The sequence below is a fragment of the Rhinopithecus roxellana genome, chromosome 4 (assembly GCF_007565055.1).
Source record: "Rhinopithecus roxellana isolate Shanxi Qingling chromosome 4, ASM756505v1, whole genome shotgun sequence".
NCBI classification, from domain to species: Eukaryota; Metazoa; Chordata; class Mammalia; order Primates; family Cercopithecidae; genus Rhinopithecus; species Rhinopithecus roxellana.
The window spans coordinates 125,015,193-125,030,288 of NC_044552.1; positions in this window are offsets into that span (position 1 = coordinate 125,015,193).

Sequence of the window (15,096 nt, forward strand, 5' to 3'; positions counted from 1 at the left end):
ACTGCCACCCTCTCAATTCAAATGCTCATCTTCTCTCCTCACTAGTTATTCTGCTGTCTATGTCTGTCCGCCATACAAGGTGCCAGATTAATACGTCTGTCTCAAAGAAATATGGCATCATCACTCTTAACGTAAAATCAAAGATTCTTTCTCTTCCACCTCTCTAACCAAATTTTCCATTTTTACTTTTGAAATTTGGAAATTACCATAGTACTATATACACTGAGATGATGAATACCCCTGTGACTTCTTCATGCAGTACCCTCTCAGTGAGACCTGCATCACCTGACTTGTAATCTGGTTAACTTTTCATCCTCCTTTATATTTAACCACCAAATAACTTCTAGGAAGAATTCCCTGAACTTCCAAACTGCCCTGAATATCACCTTCCATTTTCTTATTTCTCTTTATCAACCTCTATTATTGCTTTACCTGTTGCATTATCATTACCACTTTACCTACCTGATTCTCTCAATCGACAGTTTCCTAAGGATGGGAACTGCATCTGCTTTATCTGTGCACCCCATTACCTGGCCCATTGCTGGAGAATGATGGGAATCTCTTATTGTAGACCTTGCTGAGGAGGAAGCTGTCCTGGGGGAAGTAAGGGTTTTGGTGCCCGTCATGTAACACCACATCACCTAATTTTCAGTCCTCCCTACTAAGAACAGATAAAGCAAAATCCCATTACACTTTAGAGTATCTCTATGGAGAGTGTTGAAATGAACACACTAGGATGACTCTCTGCTTTGTGATGAACATCCTTTTGCTTCGACCAGCATTGAAATCAGAACATTTCTCCACCTCTCAATTGTGATGTTCTGCTTCTTTTGGAAATTCTGTTCTCTTTGAATAGAGCAGCTTCATTACCACAACCATCAGTTTCACAAGGTCACCCATAGCCCAGTGGACAGATTCAAAGCATCTTTCACAGGAGGGTAGCCAGTCTCATGTCTGCAGTTTGGGGTAGGTGTGGGGTTATACAGACACCAGAGTCTGTATTAACACAGTTTCAACATTCAGAAGGAGGAAACATAAAATCAGATCAACTCTTTATGTATTAGGTATTCTGTGTCACTATACTGAAATATTCTGTACTGTAACTTTTTGAGGAAGAAAAATAGTGCTGGGAAGATGAACTGGCCTTGTTCCAGTATATCCCTTAGTTCCGATGCTGATAGAAATGAAAGTTATTCACATATACAAGGAGTCCAAAGCACGGATTCATAACTGGGGGTTTTTAGGCCAGCACAGTATGATGATTTGTTTAACTTTTAAAATTTGTGGAGGATCCCTTGAACCCGAGAGGTGAAGGTTCCTGTGAGCTGAGACTGTACCGTTGCTCTTCAGCCTGGGCAACAAGAGTGAAACTCCGTCTCAAAAAAAAAATTATGAAATATAGTATAAACATCATAAAAGGGTATAAAACATGAGTATATACTTTAATAAATAATTATAAATTAAATACCTCTGAAACTATCTCTGAGATCAAGAAATACAATATCAACACCTGTTATGGGAGGAATTGTATCTTTCTCAAAATTCTGATGTTGAAGCCCTAAGCCCCAGTACCTCAGAATGTGACTGTATTTGGAGACAGGGCCTTTCAAGAAGTAATTAAGGTTAAACAAAATCATCAGGGTGGGTGGTAATCCAAGATGACTGGTGTCCCTATAAGAAAAGGAAATTTGGACACACACAGAGAGAAGCATCAGACGTGCACACATAGACATCAGACGTGCACACATAACAAGCAGGCAGCCATTTGAAGCCAAAGAGAGAGACCTCTGAAAAAATCATGCCTGCCAACGCCTTGATCTTGGACTTCCAGCCTCCAGTACTGTGAGAAAATAAACCCCCCAGTCTGTGGCATTTTGTTACAGTGGCTCAGAAATACCCTTGTGTGCCTGATGACAAAACCCTCCCTCTCCAGCTTGGACATAGCCACCCACTTGATTTACAATCATTGATAAACATGATGTTACTTTTTACTGCAGTTTACCACTGCACTTGCATCCAAAAAATTATAACTTGTTTTGCTAATTTTGCAGCTTTTTTATTGATTTGAAATTGAATAGCTTCAGGCAAAGCAACTATTCTCTCATTCACAATAGCCAATATCTGCTATGGTCTAGACCTGAGTAGTCCTTGGGCACATGTTTATTATTTCTTGGACTCTTGCCCAGCCTTCTAGAATGTGCCTCCTTTAACAGCCAATTATCATCTTAAGAATGACTGAGCCAATGATTCTAATAGTCACACTCCTTCACTCCCACCTGTTACAGGTGTTAAATGTCAAATTTTTGTTTTAGAATCACAATGGAAATTGTTTGGAGAATTTCATGACACATACTGAAATAGTGTCACCCAGAACTGTCACAACCAAAGATAGAAAATTTCAAGTATAGGCTGAGTGAGCTTTATTTAAAGATGCAGTAACACCAAAACCCCTTTCTTGCCCCTATCCCTCAGGTTCCCAATAGAAAACAGATGGACAGTTGAGCTAAACTCATTCAGGAAAAATTTATTAAAAAGGAACTTCTTACAAAAGTAGTAGGAGAAGCACAAGGAATGGTGAAGGAATCTCATGCTAGTAGCAAAGAGAGGGCTACAAAAACGCAAATGGAGAAAGAACAGTCTAGAAGAGAGTCCTTGAGCGTGACATTTTACCAAGGTTCTCACCCAGTCTGAGGGAACTACCCAGGAAGGAAGCCAAAGGAAAAAAATCTTGTCCTCTCTCTTCTCCCTCTGATAACCTTCCTGGGCTCCCCATTGGCTGAACCTAACCAGAAACCAGATGGTATGAGAATCTGTAGACAAAATATAGCGAGAGCTCAGGAGGAGGGTGAAGCTTGAGAAAGAAATGGAAAATTTCTGGCACATTGTCTTTTGAATGGCCATGGGAGGTGATGTGGTTTTGGGTCTTTGTCCCCACCCAAAACTCAAACTGTAATCTCTAGTGTTGGGGGAGGGGCTTGGTGGGAGCTGACTGGATCATGGGGACGGATTTCCCCTTTGCTGTTCTCGTGATAGTGAGTGAGTTCTCAGGAAATCTGATTGTCTAAAAGTGTGTAGCACCTCCTGGCCTTTTCTTCCTCCTGCTCTGGCCATGTAAAGATGTGCCTGCTTCCCGTTCACCTTCTGCCATGATTGTAAGTTTCCTGAGGCCTCCCAAGCCATGCTTCCTGAACAGCCTTTGGAACCATGAGCCAATTAAACCATTTTCTTTAGCAATTACCCAGTCTTGGCCTGGCGCAGTGGTTCATGCCTGTAATCCCAGCACTTTGGGAGGCTGAGGTGAGTGGATCACGAGGTCAGGAGTTCAAGACCAGCCTGGCCAAGATGGCTATGCTGAAGCCCTCCAGGCAGCATGAGGGATGTCATGTGAAACATGGATAAGCCTAAGTTACACCCTCTTGTAAATTCCTATTTTCACAAGATAATATATTCTAAGCCGGTCATGAGATGATATGTGGTAAAGTTAACCGACAAACAACCCCAGGGTCTCTATCCCCAATATAAACCCCTCATTTTGTAAGCTCAAGGCTGCCTCTTCTGACTGTGGTGGCACAGCCCGGCAGGTTAATAAACTTCCTCCCTGACCTTGGGTCTCTCTCTCATCTTTTCTTTCAGCTAACCTTACACCCATCTACTAAAAATACCAAAAAAAAAAAAAAAAAAAAAAAAAAAATTAGCCGGGCACGGTGGCAGGTGCTTGTAGTCCCAGTTACTCGGGAGAATGAGGCAGGAGAATCACTTGAACCCAGGAGGCAGAGGTTGCAATGAGCCGAGATCACACCACTGCACTCCACCCTGGGCGACAGAGTGAGACTCTGTCTCAAAAAAACAAAAAAAAAAAAGAAAAAGTAAGAAAGAAAGAAATGACCCAGTCTCAAGTATTTCTTCGTAGCAGTGCAGAACAGACTAACACAGGAGAGAATGTAGATATTGCTTTCTCCAGGCAATCCCATGTTTGAAATATGATAATTCTCCAGGGAGGACAGTACGTGAAAAATATGCAGCTTCACCGGTAACCCTCCTGGAAGTACACAAAACCAGGATGACTAGATAGTAATAAGCAAGAAAATAAAGAGTGAGTATCTTCAGGATTCAGATATGGATGCCACTCAGATATATTGCTACCAATTAGATTGCATGCCATTAGGGTTTACTAATTCTAACGCTTGAGACACTCCACCGCCAACTGAGAAGAACAATTAGGAGCAAAATACAGAGGTGCCATCTGGAAGGATTGGTATGCTTTTTAGGAAAGTGGGTGTGGCTGGCATTCAGAATTGGAACCAAAGTTAGCTAACCTTAAAGCATAAATCTACCCTGGAAAAAAAAATTGTGTATGGGATCAAAGTGGGAAAATTATTTTTCAGTTTCTTTTTCAAGAACATAGCATAATATCTTCTATAGCATAACATAGTATGGTTATCTATATTACATCTCTACATATAGACATAAGTATCTATAGTGTAGCACAAAAATAGTCACAGTTATTTCTAGGTTATTTATATTATACTGAAATTCACTGTACTCCTATTGGTAAATTTGGAATTGGACATCAGGAAGATCCACATTAAAATCCAGCCAACAGACCTTAGTCACTGAAATGCCAACATTATTATGCAAATGGTAGTCTACAAATGTAAGTAGCAAGGAAAGTGATTAATTAATGTTTCTCCAGAGACAGTTGTCATTAGTAATCCACTGGAAGAAAGAGAGAGAAAATGATGCAAAAAGAATGAGATAGGCCATGCAGAATTATTGTTAAACAATAAACCAATTCTTAGAAGAGCTAGGATTAGAAATCAGGTGCCAGATTTACTTCCATTCCCAAATTGGAACCCTCAAGGGTGGAATGTAGAATAGTACAGTCACTGTGGAAAACAATTTGACAGTTCCTCAAAAAGTTAAATATGAAATTACAATATGACCCACAGTTGTACTCCTACGTATATAACCACAAGAATTGAAAACAGGACTCAAACAGATACTTGTATGTTAATTTTCATAACAGCACTATTCACAATAGCAGAAAGGTAGAAACGCCCCAAGTATCCATCAACAGATGGATAGACAAACAAAATGTATATACAAGTATGAAATATGATTCAGTCATAAGAAGGTGATATATACTACACATGGCTAAACCCTGAAAACATTATGCTAAGTGGAATAAGCCAGATACAAAAAGTGGACTGTTGTATGATTCCACTTGTACGAAATATCTAGAATAGACAAATCCACAGAGATAGCAAGTAAATTAGAAGTTACAAGGCTAGGAGAGAGAAGGGAACATGAGAAGTTATTGCTTAATGAGCACAGAGTTTCTTTTTGGGGTGATGAAAAGATTTTGGAAATAGATAGTGTTGATGGTTGTAAAACATTATGGATGTCATTAACGCCACTGAATTGTAAACTTAAAGATAATTAAAATGGAAAATGTTATGTTATATATATTACCACAATCTAAAAAATTCCTCCTCCCCCTTTTCTCCATTGCATTTTGTTTTAACTGAGAATGAAAAAGGAGCCTCAGAAACACTGCACAATGCCATAAGATGAACTTAAATAAAGCCATACCAATAAGTGACAGTGATAAAACAGCTGAAACATTCATTTCTGGTTTGAGTTCAAAGCAGTAGGGTGACCTTCCTTAGACCTTAGTTATCAAGCAGGAAATGTTATTAAATTATTAGAACATTAAAGAAAGGTTGAAGAACAGACGATATTGCAATATTTCTAAATCAAAGGCTTCTAGACTTTTCTTTCCAAGACCCTAAAATAAATAGTGCTTCCCAGAGACCTAAACAGAACCAATAACGTGCACCACTGTGGCTCTTTAGAGTCCAAATGGGGAACGAGGACAAAATGCCAATGCTGCTTGTCGGAGGTGATGGAGAGTGATATCACTATTTGACTACAAGAAGCAACACTTTGGGCTGGGCACGGTGGCTCACACCTGTAATCCCAGCACTTTGGGAGGCCGAGGTGGGTGGATCATCAGGTCAGGAGTTCAAGACCAGCCTGGCCAACATGGTGAAACCCTGTCTCTACTAAAATACAAAACGTAAGCCGGGTGTGGTAGTGGTCGCCTGTAGTCCCAGCTACTCAGGAGGCTGAGGCAGGGGAATCGCTTGAACCAGGGAGGTGGAGGTTGCAGTGAGCTGAGATTGTGCCACTGCACTCCAGCCTGGCGACAGAGCAAGGCTCCATCTCGAAAAAATAAAAAATAAAAATAAGAAGCACCGCTTCCTTCTCCTTCCTCTGGCCAGAACTTGGACTTATTTCCATCTCCCATGCTGCAATGTATTTGTCAAGAAGCACAGATTTCATTTTGTTAATAAGCAGAATTGTTCATCAAAAGATTTTAAAATAATAACCGTTAACTTATTTCTAATTTTAAAAGAGTATGTTTTTATTGTCATAATTTTAGGGGAAAAATTCAAGGAAGAAAAAGTAAATCACCCATAATTTCACTGCCCAGATATAATTATGGCTAGTATTGTGATGTGTGTGTGCAATGTAAGACAAATGTGACTAATTTTAGTCAAAAATGAGAATGCCTAACGTTTCCTCATTATGAAAGAAACAGTTTTTCATTGAAAAGTGTGCCTTTGGAAAAGTACAAGCTACAGGGAGGAAGAACAATTCCATCATGCGAAAACCATTTTGATCTATCCTAGTCCAATGAGCCCAAGGCCACTAGTCTGCTTATTGACTTTTTGCAATGAAGGAGATCACAAATCAGAGGAATCCTGGGGCCTCTCACCAAAGAAAGAAATGGGGTTGTTATAGGATTTGAGAGAGCAAAGCAGAGCCCTGGGCCAAAGATTCAACATGAAGTCTGGACTGCAAAATAGACCCAGGGGCCTTTTTCCTTGGAAACCACAAAGTTAACACAGGTGTGAAATGCTGCATCCAGAAACTCCTTATCTGGGTTGGAAATCAAGGCTACATCTCTGTGTCAATGTGACTCAAATTCTCCCAGCAAGGAGAGTGGGTGCTTCATTCTTACTGATAGGATTTCAAAGAGCAAAGTTTCTGACAGTCTATAATTTCAGAAAACAAGCTTTTCTTAGTAAGATAGTAATAATCCCTCAAAGAAAGGCACCATTATGACTTTATAGCTGCAGCATGACCTTGGGAGAAATGTTGCTTCCTGTCAACAGAGCCGCTGGCTTGATCTGGACATGGGTCTCTTATTCCAGACTCGTGACTGGCAGGAAAGACTTTTTACCTTCTCAGTTCCAGTTAATTTTGCAGAAGTTTTCTCCCATTTTTCTTAATGCCTAAATTTTTGTTTCTTTTGATCTAACTTATTTCAATATTGTAAATCCAACTGTGGATTCAGTTTTTTAACTTAATTTCATTTGATGATGATTTTTATATAATGACCTAGTCCTGAATACATATCATTTGAATGGCTAAATAATAGACCATGTTATAAGTATACCAAAGACCACCTAACAAATTCAAACTGGTTGTTACCAAATTTTACTTATAAATTTCTCATTTTTACTATAGTGAGTTATGTTTTTAACAAACATTTTCATGAACTACATTCATGAAAACTTTATGAAAACTACTGGGGCAAAGGGTATGAGTGTTGGAGGCTTTAGATATTTATTTGTCAAATTGCTATCCACAAGGTTGTGTCTCTTTATACTGGTTCAGGTGATCTATGAAAATAGTCATTTGTGGTACTCACCTAAGCACAGGCAACAATTTTCTTTTAACTTTTTAAAATTGTTAATTCCAAGGCTGTAAAGTGGTAACTCCTTGTGATTTTAATTTGCCTTTTAAAATTATAGTAAGGTTAACATTTTCCCATATTATTTACTAATTCTAGTTCCTTTTTTGACTTATTCAAAATGTTTTTGTGATGATGCATTAGGAAACTTTGAGTGTTTCTCATCAAACCACCTTAGCGCTTTAGGTGTAAAAATACTACGTATTACAAACTGTCGTGTTCTCAGCAATATTTTCTTCCTAAGATGTAGTTTACAAGTCTTTGTGAAGTTATTCTTACTCTTGAAATTCTCCTTAATCTCACAACCTGAAGTTGGCATGCAGAAATCTAAGTCATCAGGTTTCACTAACCTCCTATTGATATAAACTGTTTTGTCATGATTGGTTGTGATGTCTGACACCAATAATGTGTTACTTATTATAAAATACCAACTTTGGAAAATAATTTTTTAAAAAATAAATCCTTGAAAATTCAACGTTATTCTACAATATGGTTATACACAATTCCTGTATTCATTCTTCAGAGCAATGAGCATAGAGCTAACGTGCTTTACAATATACATGCAGGCAACAAAACCCAAGTCATCAATACCAATAGGTGTGGCGTCCGGTACACGCGCTTCTGCTTCTCCATGTGCGATTCATGTCTTGTATGTATCTTAGACGAATAAGAACAATAACTGCTGATTGAATCATAGTGTACCTTAAGACTGGGTCAATGAGGACTCAAGGAAGGAATGCTTAATGCAGATACCGTTACTGCAGTTTTAAATATTCATTTTGATTCTTTTCTTCATATCTGCTTTCTTTTAGGCCTGGTATTAATGTAATTTCTTACCCACATTGCCCTTTTGGCCTCGTTTAATTTGGATAGTTACCTTAGTGATGTGCCTGAATTGCAGCAGCCTGTGTCATTGCAGTTATCATAGTAATTTATGATTTCAGTTTGCCCTCTCCCCAGTTCCCTCTAGTCCTTTATTCCTATCACTGCCAACTGAAAGGAGAAAGTTCAAGAACTTGGAATGTCTCAAAATATCTTATCTTCTTTTAATGCCTTCTCCTTTGTTCACTTAATGATTGTTGGCATACAAGACAGCTTTGGTTATAAATTCACTTTGGAAAACCACATGGCCTAATGAGGATGACACTAACCTGCGAAAGGGCAGTTTTTCTTTGGTGCATGACCTCAATATTTCTCTTATTTAATGTCAAACTTCAGAGCTACACTGTTCAAACACTGCTAACATTCTGTTTGTAAAATGGATGACAACCTTGTAAACCAGGGGTCACTGAAAGCTGATAAGAAAATGAGTAAGACTTTTGTCGAGCTGGGGTGGGCAGGGACAGGTGGTGCTTCTCAATCTATATTCAAGGGTGTATGGGATGCCATGGGTAATCTTGGGCCATCCTTCTCAATTTCAATTTTTTAATACAAATGAGACCAGCTTAAAATGAACTTCAAGGAGATTTTGAAAAAGAAAGGAGCAGGGAAAGACATCATAAAGAAACAAAATAAGCAGTCTTAAGTCTACAAGAGATGTACCGAGGAAGGTTTGTTCTGTTTTTTCTTCCAGGTTTATTGAATAAAACAAATAAACAAAAATGGTGTACATTCCAGGTGTACAACATGATGATTTGATGTTCATATACATTGTGGGATGTGAGATGATTACCACAATCAAATTAACACACCTATCACCATATATAGCTACCAGTGTGTGTGTGTGTGTGTGTGGTGAGAACACTTAAGACCTACTCTTAGCAAATTTCAAGTAAACAGTACAGTATTACCAACTATAGTCACCATGCTGTACATTAGAACCCCATAATGTTATTCATCTTATAAATGAAAGTTTGTACCCTTTGACCAACCTCTATTGCCCCCACTTCCTAGACTGTCTTCTTTGTTTTTGTTGTTTGTTTTGTTGTTGTCTTTATTTTGTTTTGTTTTGTTTTGAGACGTAGTCTCACTCTGTCACCCAGGCTGAAGTGGAGTGGCACGATCTTGGCTCACTGCAACCTCCGCCCATCCAGGTTTAAGCAATTCTCTGCCTCAGCCTCCGAAGTAGCTGGGATTACAGGCACGTGCCACATGTCTAGCTAATTTTTGTATTTTTAGTAGAGACAGGGTTTCACCCTCTTGGTCAGGCTGGTCTTGAACTCCTGACCTCGTGATCCACCCGCCTCGGCCTCCCAAAGTGCTGGGATTACAGGCGTGAGCCACCATGCCCGGCAACTGTCTTCTTTGTTGACATCATGGGATGTCAACCAGAAGGATACCACATTTTCCTGTGCCTTCCTTCTTGTATCTCCTTCCTGAAAATCTGACAGTAGGAAGGGTTAGAAATTAAATTTAAGTGGCTTTTACAGGCTAATTAAGTAAATGCAGGGTTCCCTTGCATTGTTTTAATTTCATAACTCTGTTTGAAGTAATAGTGATGATGCTACAAGAATTGATCTATAATAATGATAATCTTTAGTTTAAGTAAATTAAAAATACAGCCAAGTACCAAATTAAGAACTGTTAACATTTGCTCATAATTGCCTTTCTTTCTTATCAAAGGAAGAAAATGCTACAATATAGTTGAAATCTCCTTTATTCCCATTTCCAGTCTTTTTTCTCCTTCTTCCCAAAGGCAACATTATCACTTCATTTGTTTGTTATTAGCACTCTGTTTTTGGTATAACATTAAGTTTTAAAAATTTATCCATGTCAAAGTGCATTATCTTATAGAGATATATAATATCATTCATTCCTTTTAATTGCCATGCAGTATTCCATTGTATGAATACCACATTTAATTTATCTATCCTTGTTTGACATATATTTTGGGTTTCAAGTTTTTGTCATTATGAGAAGTGCTCAATCATATACCCTTGTACATGTTTCCCTGTGCTCATATGCAAAAAAATATTTCAAGAGTACACATGAAAAAGTGGAATCATTAGGTTGTAAGGTGAATACATATTCAAATTTATTCAATATAAATAAATTTCTCTCACGAGGAATTTTATCAGTGACACTCTCTCCAACAGTGATTATAAATTCCAATTTTCTCATATTTTGACCAATATTCACTATTATTCTACCTTAACATCTTTCCCAATCTGAGGTATATCCTGTTGCTTTAATGTGCACTTGCCACTTTGCCGAGACCAGCTCGGTCAGGGAGACCCTAACCCAGCGGCACTAGAGGAATTAAAGACCCACACACAGAAATATAGAGGTGTGAAGTGGGAAATCAGGGGTCTCACAGCCTTCAGAGCTGAGAGCCCCAAACAGAGATTTACCCACATATTTATTGACAGCAAGCCAGTCATTAGCATTGTTTCTATAGATAATAGATTAACTAAAAGTATCCCTTATGGGAAACCAAGGGATGGGCCGAAATCAGGGGAAGGGTCTGGCTAGTTATCTGTAGCAGGAGCATGTCCTTAAGGCACAGATTGCTCATGCTATTGTTTGTGGCTTAAGAATGCCTTTAAGCGATTTTCCACCCTGGGTGGGCCAGGTGTTCCTTGCCCTCATTCCGATAAACCCACAACCTTCCAGCGTGGGCATTATGGCCATCATGAACATGTCACAATGCTGCAGAGATTTTGTTTATGGCCAATTTTGGGGCCAGTTTATGGCCAGATTGGGGGGGGGGGCTGTTCCCAACACCACTTGTTAGTGCACTGATTATCTTCTCACATGTTTATTCACCATTCATATTTTTTCTTCTAAAAATTATCTAGTCATTGCCAATGATCCTCCCAGGTAGAACAGGTTTATTGTTTACACTTAGCATGAAACTGATGCTCAGACAGTTCAAGTGACTTGCCCAAGCTCACAGAACTAGAGAGAACTCCAAGTGTATTAGTCTATTCTCACACTGCTATAAGGACATACCCAAGATTGAGTAATTTATAAAGGAAAGAGGTTTAAATGACTTACAGTTCCACATGACTGGGGAGACTTCAGGAAACTTACAATCATAGCAGAGGAGGAAGCACATGTCCTTCTTCACATGAGGGCAGGAAGGAGAAGAATGAGTGCCCAGTGAAGCAGAGGAAGCAGGGGAAGCTTCTTATAAAACCATCAGATCTCATGAGAACTCACTATCATGAGAACAGGACTGGGGAGACTGCCTTATGATTCAATTATCTCCACCTGGTCCTTTCCACGACATTTGGGGATTATGGGAACTACAATTCAAAATGAGATTTGGGTGGGGACATAGCCAAACCATATCACCAAGCAAGATTTTGACCTCAGTGATCCACTTAAACCATTTCTCTTTTCCCAACACTATGCTTCTCAAAACACTGATCAGTGCATTTTAACTCTTTTCATTTCAATATCCATGACTTCCTGATCTAGGAAGATTGTCTAAGACACTTCATGAGGAAAGTGCAGTGGAGTGTTCCTGCAAGATTCAGTTTGAATTCTGACAAGAAGCCCTGTCCCAGTTGCCCAGTGGTACCTGAAATCCCTTGGAGATTTGAAGGCTTTTCTACTTCACAATAATCACAATAACCCTCTGAAGTACTTACTACTATTATCATTGTTTTACACATGAGGGGTTAAATAACTTGCCTAATGTGATAAGGTCAGGAAGACAGAAAGCAAGAAAAGCAATTAAAGTTCCTCTGAGGCCAGCCATGGTGGCTCACACCTGTAATCCCAGAACTTTGGGAGTCCACGGCAGGAGGATTGTTTGAGCTCAGGAGTTCAAGATTGGCCTGGGCAACATAGCAAGATCCTGTCTCTTTTTTAAATAAAAAATAAAAATAAATAAAAACAAAACCCCTCTGAGTTACAAAAAGATCGATCAGATTTGTTAAGAAAAACACTTTGTGGAGGAGATGAAAGCAAGTGACAAAAGACAGCTTCTTCCCCCACTTTCCCCCAGATTCAGCCTTGAAGAATCACAGGGCAGCATAGCAAGGAATCTTTCAGAGCATCTGTCTGAACCTATTATTATTATTATTCAGCAAAGAAACTGAGTCATTATCTAATTTACCAGAATCAAGTAATGGCAAGAATACAGAGGCAGCAACTCCAGCCAGGGCTGATGTTTGGGGGGGTCTCAGGAGAATAAGGGCACGCTTCAAAACATGGAGAAACTTCATGGTCTTTTTAGCAGAACTTTCTATAACAAGGACTCTCAGTTAAAAAGGAGCATAGCTACCCTTAAAATCTAAATAAAACAGATAGTGGTCTAACGAGTGTTTGTGTGTGTGTGTGTGTGTGTGTGTGTTTGTGTGTGTGTGTGTGTGTGCACACACGCAGATCTAGAATAGTCTTTTGCTTATGGTTGCATATTCTATCTTAGCCTTTATGGTTTTCCAGCAGTAAGAATCCACTTCATCCTAATGTATAGCTTCGGATCCTGATACCTTCCTTATCAGGAGGCTGATTCTTCCCCACCTTACCTCATCAGCTGACAATAGCTCCAGGGAAGGGAACAGGTCAAATATGACCACAGCCAGGTAGAGCATTTAATGTAGGAGAATGTTAAGCATGAAGGAGAGAAAGCCTATTCCATCTGATTTCTGGTGACTTGTTAGAAGACAAACAAAGGAAAAGTAAAGCAAATCTAAGGTGAGATGTGATGCTTTGCCCACCTCTCTGGCCAAAGTCATGGAAGGAAGAGGCAGGAAAGAGGGGACATGAAGGGCAGAAGCCATTACCCACTTCACATTCGGAAGTGTAGGAGAGGTAATCTCACAAGTGGTCCCCACCACATACTGAGATTTGTAGACAATGAACTTGAGTTTGGCTCTCCTAACCCATTCTCAGTTTCTGAAATGGAATGGATGAGATCCCAGAATCTGCTGAATGTCCACAGATGTATTCTGAAATGAGTGAACATTTGGCTAGACATTTGCTGGAGGAGATCCCCATTCCTAGGACAAAGACTCTGTAGCTGAGGAATGCACCTTTAGAATAGGAGAGAAAGCCAAATTGGGAACCCACAGCATAAGCAAGGGCTAATGAAGGTCTGGGTCAGTAGGTAGGGCTTAGCAGACTAGTTTAAACCACAAGAGAACAGTCCTCAAACTACACTAGCTGCAGATTTTAGCAATGGATGTCGGAAGGCTGCTGAATTGAAGTAAGCCCTCTAAATTCCCAGACATCATTTTGGAGAAGAGCAGTGAGAGGGAGCTAATCTAAAATACTAAATCATTCATAGCATATGAATTATGTGATCAGCAGAGATGCTTTAAACCATTGGATGGTACAGCATGTACTGCGTATGTCTAAAATACAGTTTTCCTATCACCCAGGAATAGGTATTCCTTTTGTAGGAAAAAGCAGATCTATTTTAAAGATGAAAAGTATCCATGTTTTCTGCTCTTATCTGATTGTAATGCTATAATTTTTTAATGTAATGACATCAGCTTAAGTGGAAAGGGAAAAAATTGAAGTGATACGTGAAAGAGCCTGGATATAGTATTTGAAGCCATCAGAAATCCAGGCATCTAGCCCTCCTCTCTCTCTTTCTTGTTCTTGTCTCTCTCTCTCTCTCTCTCTCTCTCCCCCCAGTTCCATATGCATATGACCATATGTGTGGCCAGCAGAGAAGAATATTATTCAATCTCAATCCCACTCCTAAATTTATTAGTTCCCAGAAAACAAATATGGCTGCTAGGGAGAGCATCTGCTGGGGGTTGTGGCATAGTTATTACAGATTTGAGATCACTATCATGCCTGTCTGCAAGTCTTTTTCTTTTTAACTTCACATTAACATTTTCCCATATCATTAACTGTTTGTGAAAATATTTAATATGTGTGCTTAACAGTCTATTCTCCTCTTGTTTATCATTCAGTTTTTACCCCAATGCTTTTCTAGTATTGTATAAATAATACTGTGTTGAACATGCTTAGACTTATTTTTGTGCCCATATTTACTTCCTGAGGACAAGTTCATAGACATGAAATTACTAATTCCTAAGGATCTGGAATTTCTAGCTGTCTAATAGTGAAAATTCTTAAACTACTATGGTTTATAAAATATCACTTATAAATATAGTTATTCTTAAAACAAGAATATTCAATATATTCATTCTTTTGCACACACACTGAAATTATTACATTAGTTAGGAATTGTAATTTAGTGCAAGTTGATATAGTTTTCTGTTTTGAATTGAATAATATTTTAGATTTGTGGTAGTGTTTTTATGACTGTAAGTATGACAAATATCAAAAGCTGAAGACATTTGTTTCTGTACTTTTTAAAATGTTGGAGTAAATTCTTTTCTTTTCTAGACTTTGCTATAAATATCCGCAAATACAATGCCACATTAGTCTGTGAAGATGCTTAGCTTAGCTTTGAGAAATCATCTTCT